The sequence below is a fragment of the Capricornis sumatraensis genome, chromosome 15 (genome assembly GCF_032405125.1).
Source record: "Capricornis sumatraensis isolate serow.1 chromosome 15, serow.2, whole genome shotgun sequence".
Lineage (NCBI taxonomy): Eukaryota > Metazoa > Chordata > Mammalia > Artiodactyla > Bovidae > Capricornis > Capricornis sumatraensis.
This window is the reverse complement of record NC_091083.1, coordinates 60,995,413-61,007,931: the sequence shown is the minus strand read 5'-3', so window position 1 is coordinate 61,007,931 and position 12,519 is coordinate 60,995,413.

The window sequence follows — 12,519 nt, the reverse complement described above, 5'->3', positions numbered from 1 at the left end:
CACCTCTCTCAATTACTTACCTGCTTACTGTTGTTAATTTACTTTTATTTTCTGACTTTTCAAGTTGAGATCATTTCATACCTTATAAAAATGTTGCTGAAGCAGTAGAAAGAGCTCTACTATCCCTGATTTCCCCAAAGGTTGCCATCTTCCATAGACATAGTACAATGGTCAAAACCAAGAAATTAACATTGATCCCATGTTATGACCTAACCTACAAGTTCTATACAAATATCGCCAGTTGTCCCAGTAATGTTTCCTTTCTGGTCCAGAATCCAATGCAGGGTCAGACATCACATTTAGTTGTCAGGTCTTTTTGTTGTTCAGATGCTAAGTCATGCCCAACTCTTTGCGACCCCATGGACTGCAGCACACCAGGCTTCCCTGTCCTTCACTATCTCCTGGAATTTACTCAGATTCATGTCCATTGAGTCAGCAATGCTATCTAACCATCTGATCCTCTATCACCCCCTTCTCCTTTTGCCTTCAATCTTGCCCAGGATAAGGGTCTTTTCTAACGAGTCATCTTTTCGCATCAGGTGACCAAAGTATTGAAGCTTTGGCTTTAGCATCAGTTGCTCCAATGAATATGCAGAGTTGATTTCCTTCAAGATTGACTGTTTTGATCTCCTTGCTGTCCAGGGGACTCTCAAGAGTCTTCTCCAGCACCACAGTTTGAAAGCATCAATTCTTCAGCCCTCAACTTTCTTTATGGTTCAACTCTCACTTCTCTGCATGACTCAGGGAAAAACCATAGCTTTGACTACATGGACCTTTGTCAGCAAAGTGATGTCTCTGCTTTCTAATATGCTGTCTAGGTCTGTCATAGCTTTTCTTCTAAGGAGCAAATGTCTTTTAATTTCATGGCTGCAGTCACAGTCCGCAGTGATATCTCTTTAGTTCTTCAATCAGAAATGCTTCTTGAGTCTTTGTTTTTCATAAACTTGAAAACTTTTGAAGAGTACTGGCCGGTTATTTTGAAGTGTGTTCTTCAATTTAGGATTTTTGGATGTTTCTTCATGATTACACTCAGTTTACACAGTTTTGGCCCAAACCCCAAAGAGGTGATTTTGCACCCTTCTCAGTGCATTGCTTTAGGAAGCACTGGTGATATTAACTTTGACCACTCACTTAAGGAGCCATCTGTTGAACGACTATTTTTCTCTTTGTAATTAATTATCTTATGGGGATATGCTTAGAGATCATGCAAATATCGTTTGTCATTATACTCCCCCTACTAATTTTAGCATCTACTGATGACCATTGATGATTCTTACTTACAAGTTAAAACTGTGGTGTTTTCCAAATGGTCATTTGCTAGTTCCACCCTTCTTTCTGAATCAATTGATTGGGATTGTGCTATAAAGAAGCATGCTCTGTTCTCCCTGCTTCTCTCTTTATTCGATTATTATTTGTATTAGTGTGAACTCAGCGATATTTGTTTTACAGGTTACAATCCATTGCTATCATTATTTCATCTGTAGCTCAAATTATCCCTGTGGCCATCGGGAGCACTATCGACTTCCTTCCTGGGTCTTTTCTACATGTATTTGTTATTTATTTGTTTGTTTGTTTTAGCATGTCCTCACTTTCTGGCACTAGATCTTCTAGGCTCATTATGTACATATTTCTCCAAGGTGTCCTGGTTCCTTTTATTGGAGAATGGTATTTAGAAACCAAGATCTGGGTGCTGGGTGCTCACTGCTACTGAGGTGTCACTCTAAGCACCCCAAGTCTCTCTTCTCTTTTTCCTTCCTTCCTTCCCTCCCTCCCTCTTTTCTCTCTTTCTCCTCCTGCCCTCCCTCCCTCCCTCCCTCCCTCTCCTCTTTCCTTCTTTTCTTCCTTTATTTCCTCTTTTCTTTCTCCCTCCTTTCCATGAGGACAGGCCCTTATCTCTCTTGTTCCCTGCCGATTCCCCAGCCCCTTAGGACAGTGTCCAATGGATGCTAAAGATCTGTTGTGTCAAGACATGGACAGCACTTAGGACTATGCCTTCACATAGTAAGCACTCAGTAAATGCTGGTTGTGGTTGCTGCTTTTAGTTGAATGGATGAATGAGTGACTCATGCTCCATGAGATCAATGCCCATAAATTCCTTGTTGACACTGCTCCCATCCCTTGGGGCTTCCCCTCCTAAAAACTGGCTGGTGATTTCCATCATGTGTGTGGCTAATAGGGTCAGGCTTGAAATGGAAGTGAAGAAAAAGAAGGCTTGCAGCTGTTGGGATCACTAAGAATCTGGCTGAGAGTAGAAGGACAGTAAGGGAGTTCCCAGCAGGAAGGGGACCCTGGTTTATCTAAGCAGGGAGAAAAGAAAGAGAAGTAGTCAAAGGGAGATTTAGGTCTGAGCCTCAAGTCCTGCCGAGAGTTTTGAGGATGGGCCAGATCTGGCACAAACACCTGATGCTAGCTCCTTGGCTTTAAAGTCTTTTTTGATCCTTGAGGCCTGCCCCGCAAAACTAGGACCCTGATACAGTTCTTCATCCCAGGGCAGGCTCCAACCTGGCTCCACAGCACTGCTCAATAGACACACACTGTGAGTCACACATTATAAAAAGCCAAACAGTAGCAGGTGCAATTAATTTTAACAATATTTTATCCAGACCCAATAGTGTCTGTAATAAATTCAACATGTATAAATACGAAAACTAGCAGTTAGATATTTTATACACTCTTTCAAACACAAGCCTTCAAAGTCGGGTGTACATTTATACTCCAGCACAGCTCAGTTTAGATGGGTCACATTTTAGGGCTCGGGGGCCATATGTGGCCAGTGGCTGCTGTACTGGATAGTACAGAGATGTCTCCATCAAATTTCACTGTATCAGAGGTTTTCAAGCTGGTTTCCGAAAACCAGAGATGTTTTTTTCAGGAGAGAAGGGGAGACCCAGTAAGTGGGACCCTGGCCTCTCAGCTTCTGTTTCAGCCCATGCCGGCCCCTCACCCTTTGCTCTGGTTTATGTCCTGGGAGGCTAATTAAGATCTGCTTTGAAAAAAGTGTTCTCTTGCTTAAAAAAAAAAAATCTGAAACCCTCTGGTTTATTTCAAAATCCTGAGCTTGAGGTAATTCACCTAGAATGTCTGTACTTGGAAGCTTATGCACGTTTTCAATAAAAATCCCCACCCCAAAATAACCTCTCTTGATTAGAGGCGGCCGCCCTTTACACACTGAGAAATGCTGGCGTGCAACAGCACACAGAGGATGTTTGGCCAACAAGCTTCAGAATCCAGCTGTTGAGATGGCAGCCGTCACCGCGTTGCTACAGCAGAAGACGTGCTTTGCAAGGCAGCCACGGCACAAAAGCCATGCAAGGTTTCCATTTAAACTCCCTTGAGAAGGTCACAGATTGACATGCGGTGACAGCACCAGCAAGTCACAGAAATATGAACACAAACTTAGAAAATTCTAAGGAGCCTAAACTTCCCCCTCTGTTGTGGGCGGCCAGCCCTCACACCCCTCATATGGCCCTCATTTGACCTTAATTGAATCTCATTATCCATCTGATCTGAGTGTCTTTGCCTTCAAGGCCAGTGGGAAGGGGCGTTGTGGGGGAGGGGTTGGACAGGACAGACTTTGTATTCTTGGGAAACTCATAAATGGCATGCTCTAGAAAAAGGACACTCTGCTTCCCCAGCCCTGCAGCTTCCCAGGACTGAGAAATGTACCTGCCTTTGCATGGTGAGTTTGGAGAATTTAAAGTTGTCCTGAGGGAGCAACTTTGCTCCCTCAGGACCTGGTCCCTCCTGAGGGAGCAGAAATTCTGGAGGGATTCCCTAGCAGAAATCTGCCTAGGAAAACAGATTCTGAGCTTCTGAGATGCAGGAGGGCCTCAGACTCAGATGTCAGTGTGTTGAAAGGCTGTGGAAGGAACGTACTTGGTTTGTCACTATCTACCCTGTTTTCCATGAAAAGTTCCAGCTTGGGCTGGACCAAGCAATCGGTGGAAAAGGTGGACGTTATAGGTGCTGCCTGGAGAAGGCGACTGTTTTATTATGTTTGTGTTTCCAAAATTGAAAACATGTTGTCGAGGGGACTGGCTGACCACGTAGATCTCTCCCCAAGGCCTGTGTTGAGTGTTTCCTGCTAAGCGGAGAGAAAATGCAGGGCTCATGGGATGGGAAGGGAAGGGAGGATTTGGGAGACAGAGTCTGGCCCACCAGGCCTGGCTCATCAGCCAGGTTTTTTTTTTTTTTTTTTTTAATTTGTTTGTTTGCTTAGGAATGTTCCAGTACGAAAAACCGTTCCCATCAAAACTCCCTGAGCCCCATGATAATGCTAATCACTCCTCTCTCTGGCCGGGTCTTCTACCCGGATGAAAACTGGGAATTCCCAGCCAAGGTCCAGCTGCTTCCAAACAGCCAAGGCGTCCGGATGATTCATGGGAGCTTTTCCTCTTTCACCCAGATGTTCTGGTGTCTTGGACACATGTCCTCCTGAGCTCGACTTGAGTGCCTGTGTTCCCAGATCTGCACGTTGGCCCTGTAGATATTCATAATTTATACCAAATTTCCTGCTTCAGCCTCACCAGCACCTGCCTTCTCTCAGGGAAAAGTGGCTGACGACCCCAGGAAGAGAATGCCTGACATTTGGCCCAGAGCCTCTGGGGTGGGGTTGTCCCAGCCACTGCTGGGTGACTGCAGTGGGGAGCGAAGGGTCTTCCCAGGTGCCGATAATGGTAAAGAACCCACCTGCCAATGCAGGAGACATGAGATGTGAGTCCCATCCCTGGCTTGGGAAGATCCCCTGGAGGAGGAAATGGCAATTCGGTGATCTTGCCTGGAGAATCCCAGGGACAGAGGAGCCTGGCAGGCTATAGTCTATGGGGTCACAAAGAGCCGGACATGACTGGGCATGCATGGAGCAGATACCAAATTTGGTCGATGCTCTCCACAGATCCCAACGTTCAGCCCTGTGCTTTGAGGGGAGTAATCAGTGGCGTGGGGGTGGGGTGCTGGAGCGTGAGATCTCTCCCTGCTTCTGAACCTGCCTGGGTCTCACCGAGCATTCTAGCGCTGCCCTGAGGGCTGTAGTTACAAGTCAGTGTTTGCGAAACAGAACGTGTGTCTAGAAGTCTCCAGTTGCATCGAATCCTTGTTCGCTCTCCTGGCAGAAGACTGAAGGTTCCATTGTTCTATACGACAGGAATTTGGCAAGGCAATCACAAGGCTTTGACATGTTCAGTAAGAAAGAAGACGTTGTGTCCTCGCCGTGAAGACTCCCGCAAAGAGGCTCAGGACAAAGGACCTTGGGGAGGCAACTTGGGAAGCTTGGTTGTCCACCAGGTCTTGCCTGGAGGGGCCAAGAGTCCTCCTGTCTCACGGAAATAGGTTTCGAGGAGAGAGGAATGGAGACTGTTGGTCGCCTCTTGGGTGCCTTTGGGTCTGAGAGCGGTCCGGAGGTCCGGGGGGTCCCGGGTCGCAGCCCCCGGCGTTGGGGGAAGTACACCACGTACGGGGCTGTTCTTGGAAGTGTCCACAAGGGGGCCCTCTTGAGCTTTGGTTGGGGCGGTTGGGCGGCCTCGGTTGAAACCCAGCACCGTCTCCTCCAGCCTCGGCGTTTAGCCGAGGGCCAGGGACTCTCTCCGCCCACCTTGGCGCTGGTGGAGAAGGAGCTCTTGGAAGGCCGACTCGGGGCCCCATGCCTTCTTCCACGTGGGGGAATCTTGGGCTCCACTCCTACCAAGAACGCATTTGCAGACTCAAGGGCGAGGGTCACGGGGTCACCAAGCTTGGCCTCCTTTGGAAGAAGTTTGCAAGGCAGAACAAACGCTCCAACTTGGAACCGTGAGAAAGGGGTCCGGGAAGCTTCATAAACAATCAAACTAACCATCCCAGCTCCTCTTGGCCTTTCCCCAAAGACGCACATGGGAGGGCCTTTGGGTCAGCCACGCTGGGAAGCATGGAGATTTTAAATGCAAGAAAATTATTGCAATTTAAGAAGTCAATTTTTCTTACATTGTGTTGAGATGGAGCTCATGGTCTCTTCCATACATTCAAAATCAGGAATTTCCCGGGAGTGTAGTTTTGTGCGAAAACCTACATCATGTTTTGAAAAACCCATTTTGTTAGGCATTACCAGATTTTATTTTTTAAAAGAAATGGTAATATTTAATTACTGCATTATTTTACTGTCTAGAAAATTAATGTACTTTCAGAGTTTCAGGAGAAAGGTGAGCTGTAAGTCCGAACCCTATTTTTAAATTACCATACAAATAGAATCCCAAAGACGACGTAAATATTGGCTTAAGTGTTGCAGGCAAGGCACAGGAAATGCACTGGCTTCCTAAATGTTAAGTAAACAGGCTTGTAATTCTCACCTTCCCTTGCCACCCTGGATCAAGGGTTCGCATCCCAGGGAGGCATCCTGAGGAGGGAGCTCCCAACTCACCCAGGGGACACAGCAGGGCTAACTGGGTGACCACAGTGGATTAAATTTTGGGCGTCTAGCTACCATACTGACAACAAGACACAGGTTTCCTGTAGCTCTAGAGTATGCAGAACCCACGTTTACTTATCTGTGGGGTCCTCACACCAAGCCTTTGGGGTAGGTCTTGGGGTTGCCCACATTTCACACACAAGGAAACAGAGGTTCCAAAAAGGAGTGCCTGAGAGTGTCTAGCTTCTGTCACACGAGTTGGTGGGTGGAAAGGCCCCAAGTCCAAACCAACTGTGTTCCCTGCAAACCCCAGGGTCCTTCCAAGTTCACACACAGACCCAGGTCTCTGAGCCACATTGCACCTACCAAGTGCCCGGCCATGGGATGGCAAAGGTGCTTCAACAAGGGGCTACGCGACCTTATGTTCTGCGCCAGGGAGACAGAGGTTGGTGTTCTGGTCCGGTCTGCCAAGAGGAGCCTTGCTGCCTCTGTGCTCCTTGAGAGTTTTGGAGCAGGAGTGGCTTGATGGGTGGAGAGGGCCGTAATGGGCCCTGGGCAGAGGCTGAAGGGGTGGGGAGGTGTGAAAAGCAAGCCGGCTGAGCAGGAAGTCATTAGTCCCCAGGCAGAGAGCACACAGAGCCGGCAGGCAGGAGGTGGAGAGGCAGGGAGCAGCAGGAGCTGCATGGAGGCTTGCCTGCCCTCACCCTGGGAGAGTGAGGAAGCCCCGGGGCGGGAGGAGAGCCAGTGGGGATTCTGAAAGGCATGCTTTCCCAAGGGCACTGTGCCCACCTGGGTGGCACAGGGGTAGGTGATGGACAGTTTACCTGTCTTATTTCGATTCAGCTTGATAACTGACACATCCAGCCTGGAGTTTTGTTAGCATGAGGCTAAAGCATACAAGAATAGATTAATTTTAAGGTGAAGGTGAAGTTGCTCAGTCGTGTCCGACTCTTTGTGACCCAGTGGACTGTAACCTACTAGGCTTCTCCGTCCATAGGATTCTCCAGGCAAGAATACTGGAGTGGATTGCCATTTCCTTCTCCAGGGGATCTTCCCGACCCAGGGATCGAACCTGGGTCTCCCGCATTGGAGGCAGACGCTTTAACCTCTGAGCAATCAGGGAAGCATAGATTAATTTTAAAAATAAGTGAAAACGAGTTAGTTGATTTGGAGAGAAAGGTTGACCCTATTATAGGACAGAAGGATCAGATGTGACCAACTGCTGTTGGTGGCTCACAGTGACAGCGGCCGGGGGTCCGAAGCGCTAAGGCTCTGCTGGCTTGTGGTCAGGATGGTCCAGTGTATGAGGTGGTGGTGGGGCGGCTCACAGTGACCCGTGGGAGACCACTTCAAATCCCAGCATAAAGGTGAGGCTGGGGAAGAGGGGTTCTCAGGAGGAGGTGCCAGGGCGGCTGAGATGTGGGGTGATGATAGGGAGGAGGGAGTGTGGCTGTGTGGGTTCCCAGCCGGGAAACGGGTCTGAGGGTCCATTCCTGAGAAGGGAGCCTGGGAAGGGTTCCATTTTGGGCGTGTGTCATTTGAGGAGCCGACAGGGCATCCAGGAAGAGCCAGCCATGAGGAGCTGGCTCGGCCACACACCTGTCCACAGCACATACATGGGGCGAGGACAGAGGTCACGTTAGCCAGAGGCAGAGTCCCAGGGCAAGCCGCCCTGCTGGAAGGGCCAGGCAGGGGCCAAGGAGCCCCTACTCCCGCCCCATCCCTGCCGGAGATGCAGAAGCGCCGGGAGCAGGTTGTGTATGAGCAGGGTGGCAGATACAACACGAGACACCCACTTATACTTGATATCCAGACACAAAAAAAGCTTTAGCATCGATGTCTCAGTGATTGTACTGATGAGTGTCGGGGTTTGGAGAAGAGAGAAGACCAAAGGGATAGATTGAGTTTTATGGCTTAATTATTATTTTTATATAAGTTCGTCCATGCCCTCCACGGGGCAAAAACCAAATAGATAAATAAGTCAGAAGATACAGAAAAGCATGAAGGTGATGTAAAAGCTCACCCACATAACCTCACACAGAACACACTGCCATTGACCTGCTGGTACGCAGGTGACTCCCTGTATTCTAGCGTCTGGGTTATCAAGAGAGCTGAGCACAGGGACCCTGGTACCACAATATCTGGCCCATGGCAGGCGCACAATACATTTTTCCTGAATGAATGAATAAATCGTTCTAGACTTTTCTTTTCGCACACATGTATGCATATTCAAAATATATATATGGAAGTGAAGTGAAAATGAAAGTCACTCAGTCGTGTCTGACTCTTTGGGACCGCATGGACTATACAGTCCATGGAATTCTCTAGGCCAGACCCACTGGAGTGGGTATCCTTTCCCTTCTCCAGGGAATTTTCCCAATCTGGGGATTGAACCCAGGTCTCCTGAATTACAGGCAGATTCTTTACCAGCTGAGCCACAAGGGAAGCCCAAGAATACTGGAGTGGGTAGCCTATTCCTTCTCCAGCAGATCGTCCTAACTCAGGAATTGAACCAGGATCTCCTGCATTGCAGGTGGATTCTTTACCAACTGAGCTATCAGGGAAACATTTATATATATATATGTTTTCATATATATATATTTTCATATTATATATATGAAACAAAATAGGACCATACTATGTGTATTATATGAAATCTATGTTTTTAAATTAATGATGGATTTTGGAAATCTTTGAGGAAGGCTGGCCTTTTAGGACTGGAGGGAATTTGAAGGAAGTCTTTGAAGGAAGAATGTGAAGAAATGATGAAATGGCACAAACAGAAGAGGTAATAACCAGGGAAAGTGGTGTCCTAATCAAGAAGAGTCCAATAAAAACAGGCTAAACTCTTCAAACAAAACAATATGTGGCTTGCAGCGGAATTTTCAAGATGTATAAAAAAGGTGTAAAATGGAAAGTGAAAGTTGCTTTCTACCCTGAAGCCCTGGTTGCTCCCTCCAAAGTGAATCATTTTAACAGTTTCTTGTGCATCCTCCCAGAAAATGCATTCATGCCAATTTCTGTATATAAATGTAAATTTTTTTTATTTGGCTGTTAATTTTTTTTTTATGAATGCAGTCTTCCTATACACATCGTTCTGCATTTTGCTTTCTACACTAAAATTATTGGGGCTATCTTTCCATCTTGGCCTTCTCTCTTTGTGGAAAAGACAAAACAATACTCCATTATATAGATGAATCTTGATTTAGTTAACCAATCCTCTGCAGATAGTTATTTAGATTGTGGTCAATTTTTTTTTTAAATACAACAACATGTTGGACATCCTTTTAATATATCTTGGTATAAATTTTATGGGTGTCTTTTAGAGAAATTCCTAACAAATTTGTATGTGCATTTAACATGTTGATGGGATTTGACCAAATTGCCCTTTAAAAATGCCATTTCAATTTACCTTCCATCAGTGGTATATGAAAGTATCCATGTCCTTAACACATTTGACCACACTGGATATTATCAGATTTTTCCCTTTTTGCAAATCTAACATATGAACAATGGAAGAGAAATTAGAAGCTAATGAAAGTTTGTGGTCAAACACATATTTGTGTGTGTGTGTGTGTGATTATAAAATACTGCTAAATAAAGGGGCACAGGTTAATAAGCAGTTACTCCACTGATATGGATTCATACCCTTATGCTTATTTGTATTGCCACCACTCTGGGTAAAGCCATCATTTCTCACCTGAATTTAGGGGAGCCTCTGAGTTCCCTGGTCCCCTGAATGAGCTGAAGTGGGACCTGTGGAGACTCTACTGAGGGCAGAAGCCAACGTCAGCACTGAGGGGCAGGGAACCAGGACTTACAGGGTTGTTGGTGCCCCTTGACACTTAGGAGAAGTAAATATGAATACTCTCCTGTGGAAAGCATGATCATTTTAGGTTCCAAAATTTTCCATGATGTCCCAGTTAAAGATCACCAAATACATAGTAAACAACCCACTATGGAGTAAGAGTTAGCAGAAAGAAAAGGCTAACATACCAAGAGCTTCAGATATTGGAGTTACTATCACATAATAAGGAAAAGTATGTGTGAAATATTTAATGAAGTAAAATATGGAATTAAAAAAAATGAACAACAGACATGAACCTATAGAAACGACCAGATTCAAAAAAGAATCAAATGGAACTTTAAGAAATAAAATAATGTACTTGTTGGTATAAAAACTTAGTACTTAGATCATGGGGTAGATTAGATACTGTTGGAAAAGGAATTAGTGGACTGGAAAATAGATGTAAAGAAATTAACCAAAATTCAGGAAAGAAAGAGAGGGGGGTGAAAACTTTAAAAGGCTTTACTAGACATAGCAGCTATAATGAGAAAGCCTAAATAATATGTCCTGGAAGGAGAGAAAAGAAAGTTATAGAACAACCAATAGGGAAAGGAAAAAAATGTCTCAATATTTTCTAGAAGTGATAAAAGAAACCAAATCATTGGTACCCAGAAGGACAGTGAATACTAAGCAGGATTAATAAAAACAAATCAACACTTGAATCTGCAGAATACCGAAGAGAAGAAAAGAGCCATCAATCTAGATTCTTTTTTCTCCAGTTCAGTACAGTCGCTCAGTTGTGTCCGACTCTTTGCGACCCCATGAATCGCAGCACACCAGGCCTCCCTGTCCATCACCAACTCCCGGAGTTCACACAAACTCTTCTCCATTGAGTTGGTGATACCATCCAGCCATCTCATCCTCTGTCATCCCCTTCTCCTCCTGCCCTCAATCCCTCCCAGCATCAGAGTCTTTTCCAATGAGTCAACTCTTCACATCAGGCGGCCAAAGTATTGGAGTTTCAGCTTCAGCATTAGTCCTTCCAATGAACAACCAGGACTGATCTCCTTCAGAATAGACAGGTTGGATCTCCTTGCAGTCCAAGGGACTCTCAAGAGTCTTCTCCAACACCACAGTTCAAAAGCATCAATTCTTCGGCACTCAGCTTTCTTCACAATCCAACTCTCACATCCATACATGACTATTGGAAAAACCATAGCCTTGACTAGATGGACCTTTGTTGGCAAAGTAATGTCTCTGCTTTTCAATATGCTATCTAGGTTGGTCATAACTTTCCTTCCAAGGAGTAAGCATCTTTTAATTTCATGGCTGCAGTCACCATCTGCAGTGATTTTGGAGCCCCCCAAAATAAAATCTGACACTGTTTCCACTGTTTCCCCATCTATTTGCCATGAAGTGATGGGACCAGATGCCATGATCCTAGTTTAACATTTGTCCACTGTATAAAATTTGTAATCTCACATGATTTTTTTCTCATTTTCAATCAATATGTACTTTTATGGCAATTTTGAATTTTTGTATAAATTTGCACCCCTTTTCTTCAGAGGGTCTTGCAAATTGAATAAACTTCAGGCTTCACAAAACCTGGATCTGCCCTGTGTGGACAAAGGACCACAGAGGAGCTTGGGGCTGCCCTTTCCTCCTGCTCTTTGCAGGAGATTATGTAGCATCAGAATGATCTGCTTCTTTAGCCTTTAGTGGAACTCTTTTGTACAAACACCCTAGCCTGGGTCTTCTGTTTATTTGGGGGATAGCGGTAAATTACTGTTCAATTTCTCAGTTATAGAACTATCCATGTATATATACCAGTATGTATAAATACTAGATCATGGATTCTTTTAATGAGATATAGATGATTTATATTGTTGTTGGATCAGAAGCTTATTTTCAATATTGCTGCAGGGTCTGTAGTTATGTCCCCTCCCAGTGTTATCAATTTCCCGCTCATCTCTCCCCACCCAGCCACTATGCTGCTCTTTCTTTCTTTTTCTGATCAGTCTTACCAGAGATGATTCCCATTTATTAAGGATTTTAGAGAATGAACTTGAGCCTTGTTGATTGTCTGTTTTCTATTTTATCAATATCTGCTTTCTTTTTTTATTATGATTATCTCTTTCCTTTATTTTTCTTTGGAGTTACCCTACTTTTTGTGTTCTACCTCTTTCAGTTGGATAAATATCTTTAACTTGGAGACTTTCTTCTTTTAAGTATAAGCCTATAAGCTTACTTTGAAAACTTGCTTTCTCCACATATGAAATGTGTTTCTATAGGGACTGTTTTCTCTTTTTGCTCAGTTCTAAGCTCTATTTCTTTATTTTAGTTGTATTTCTTAATT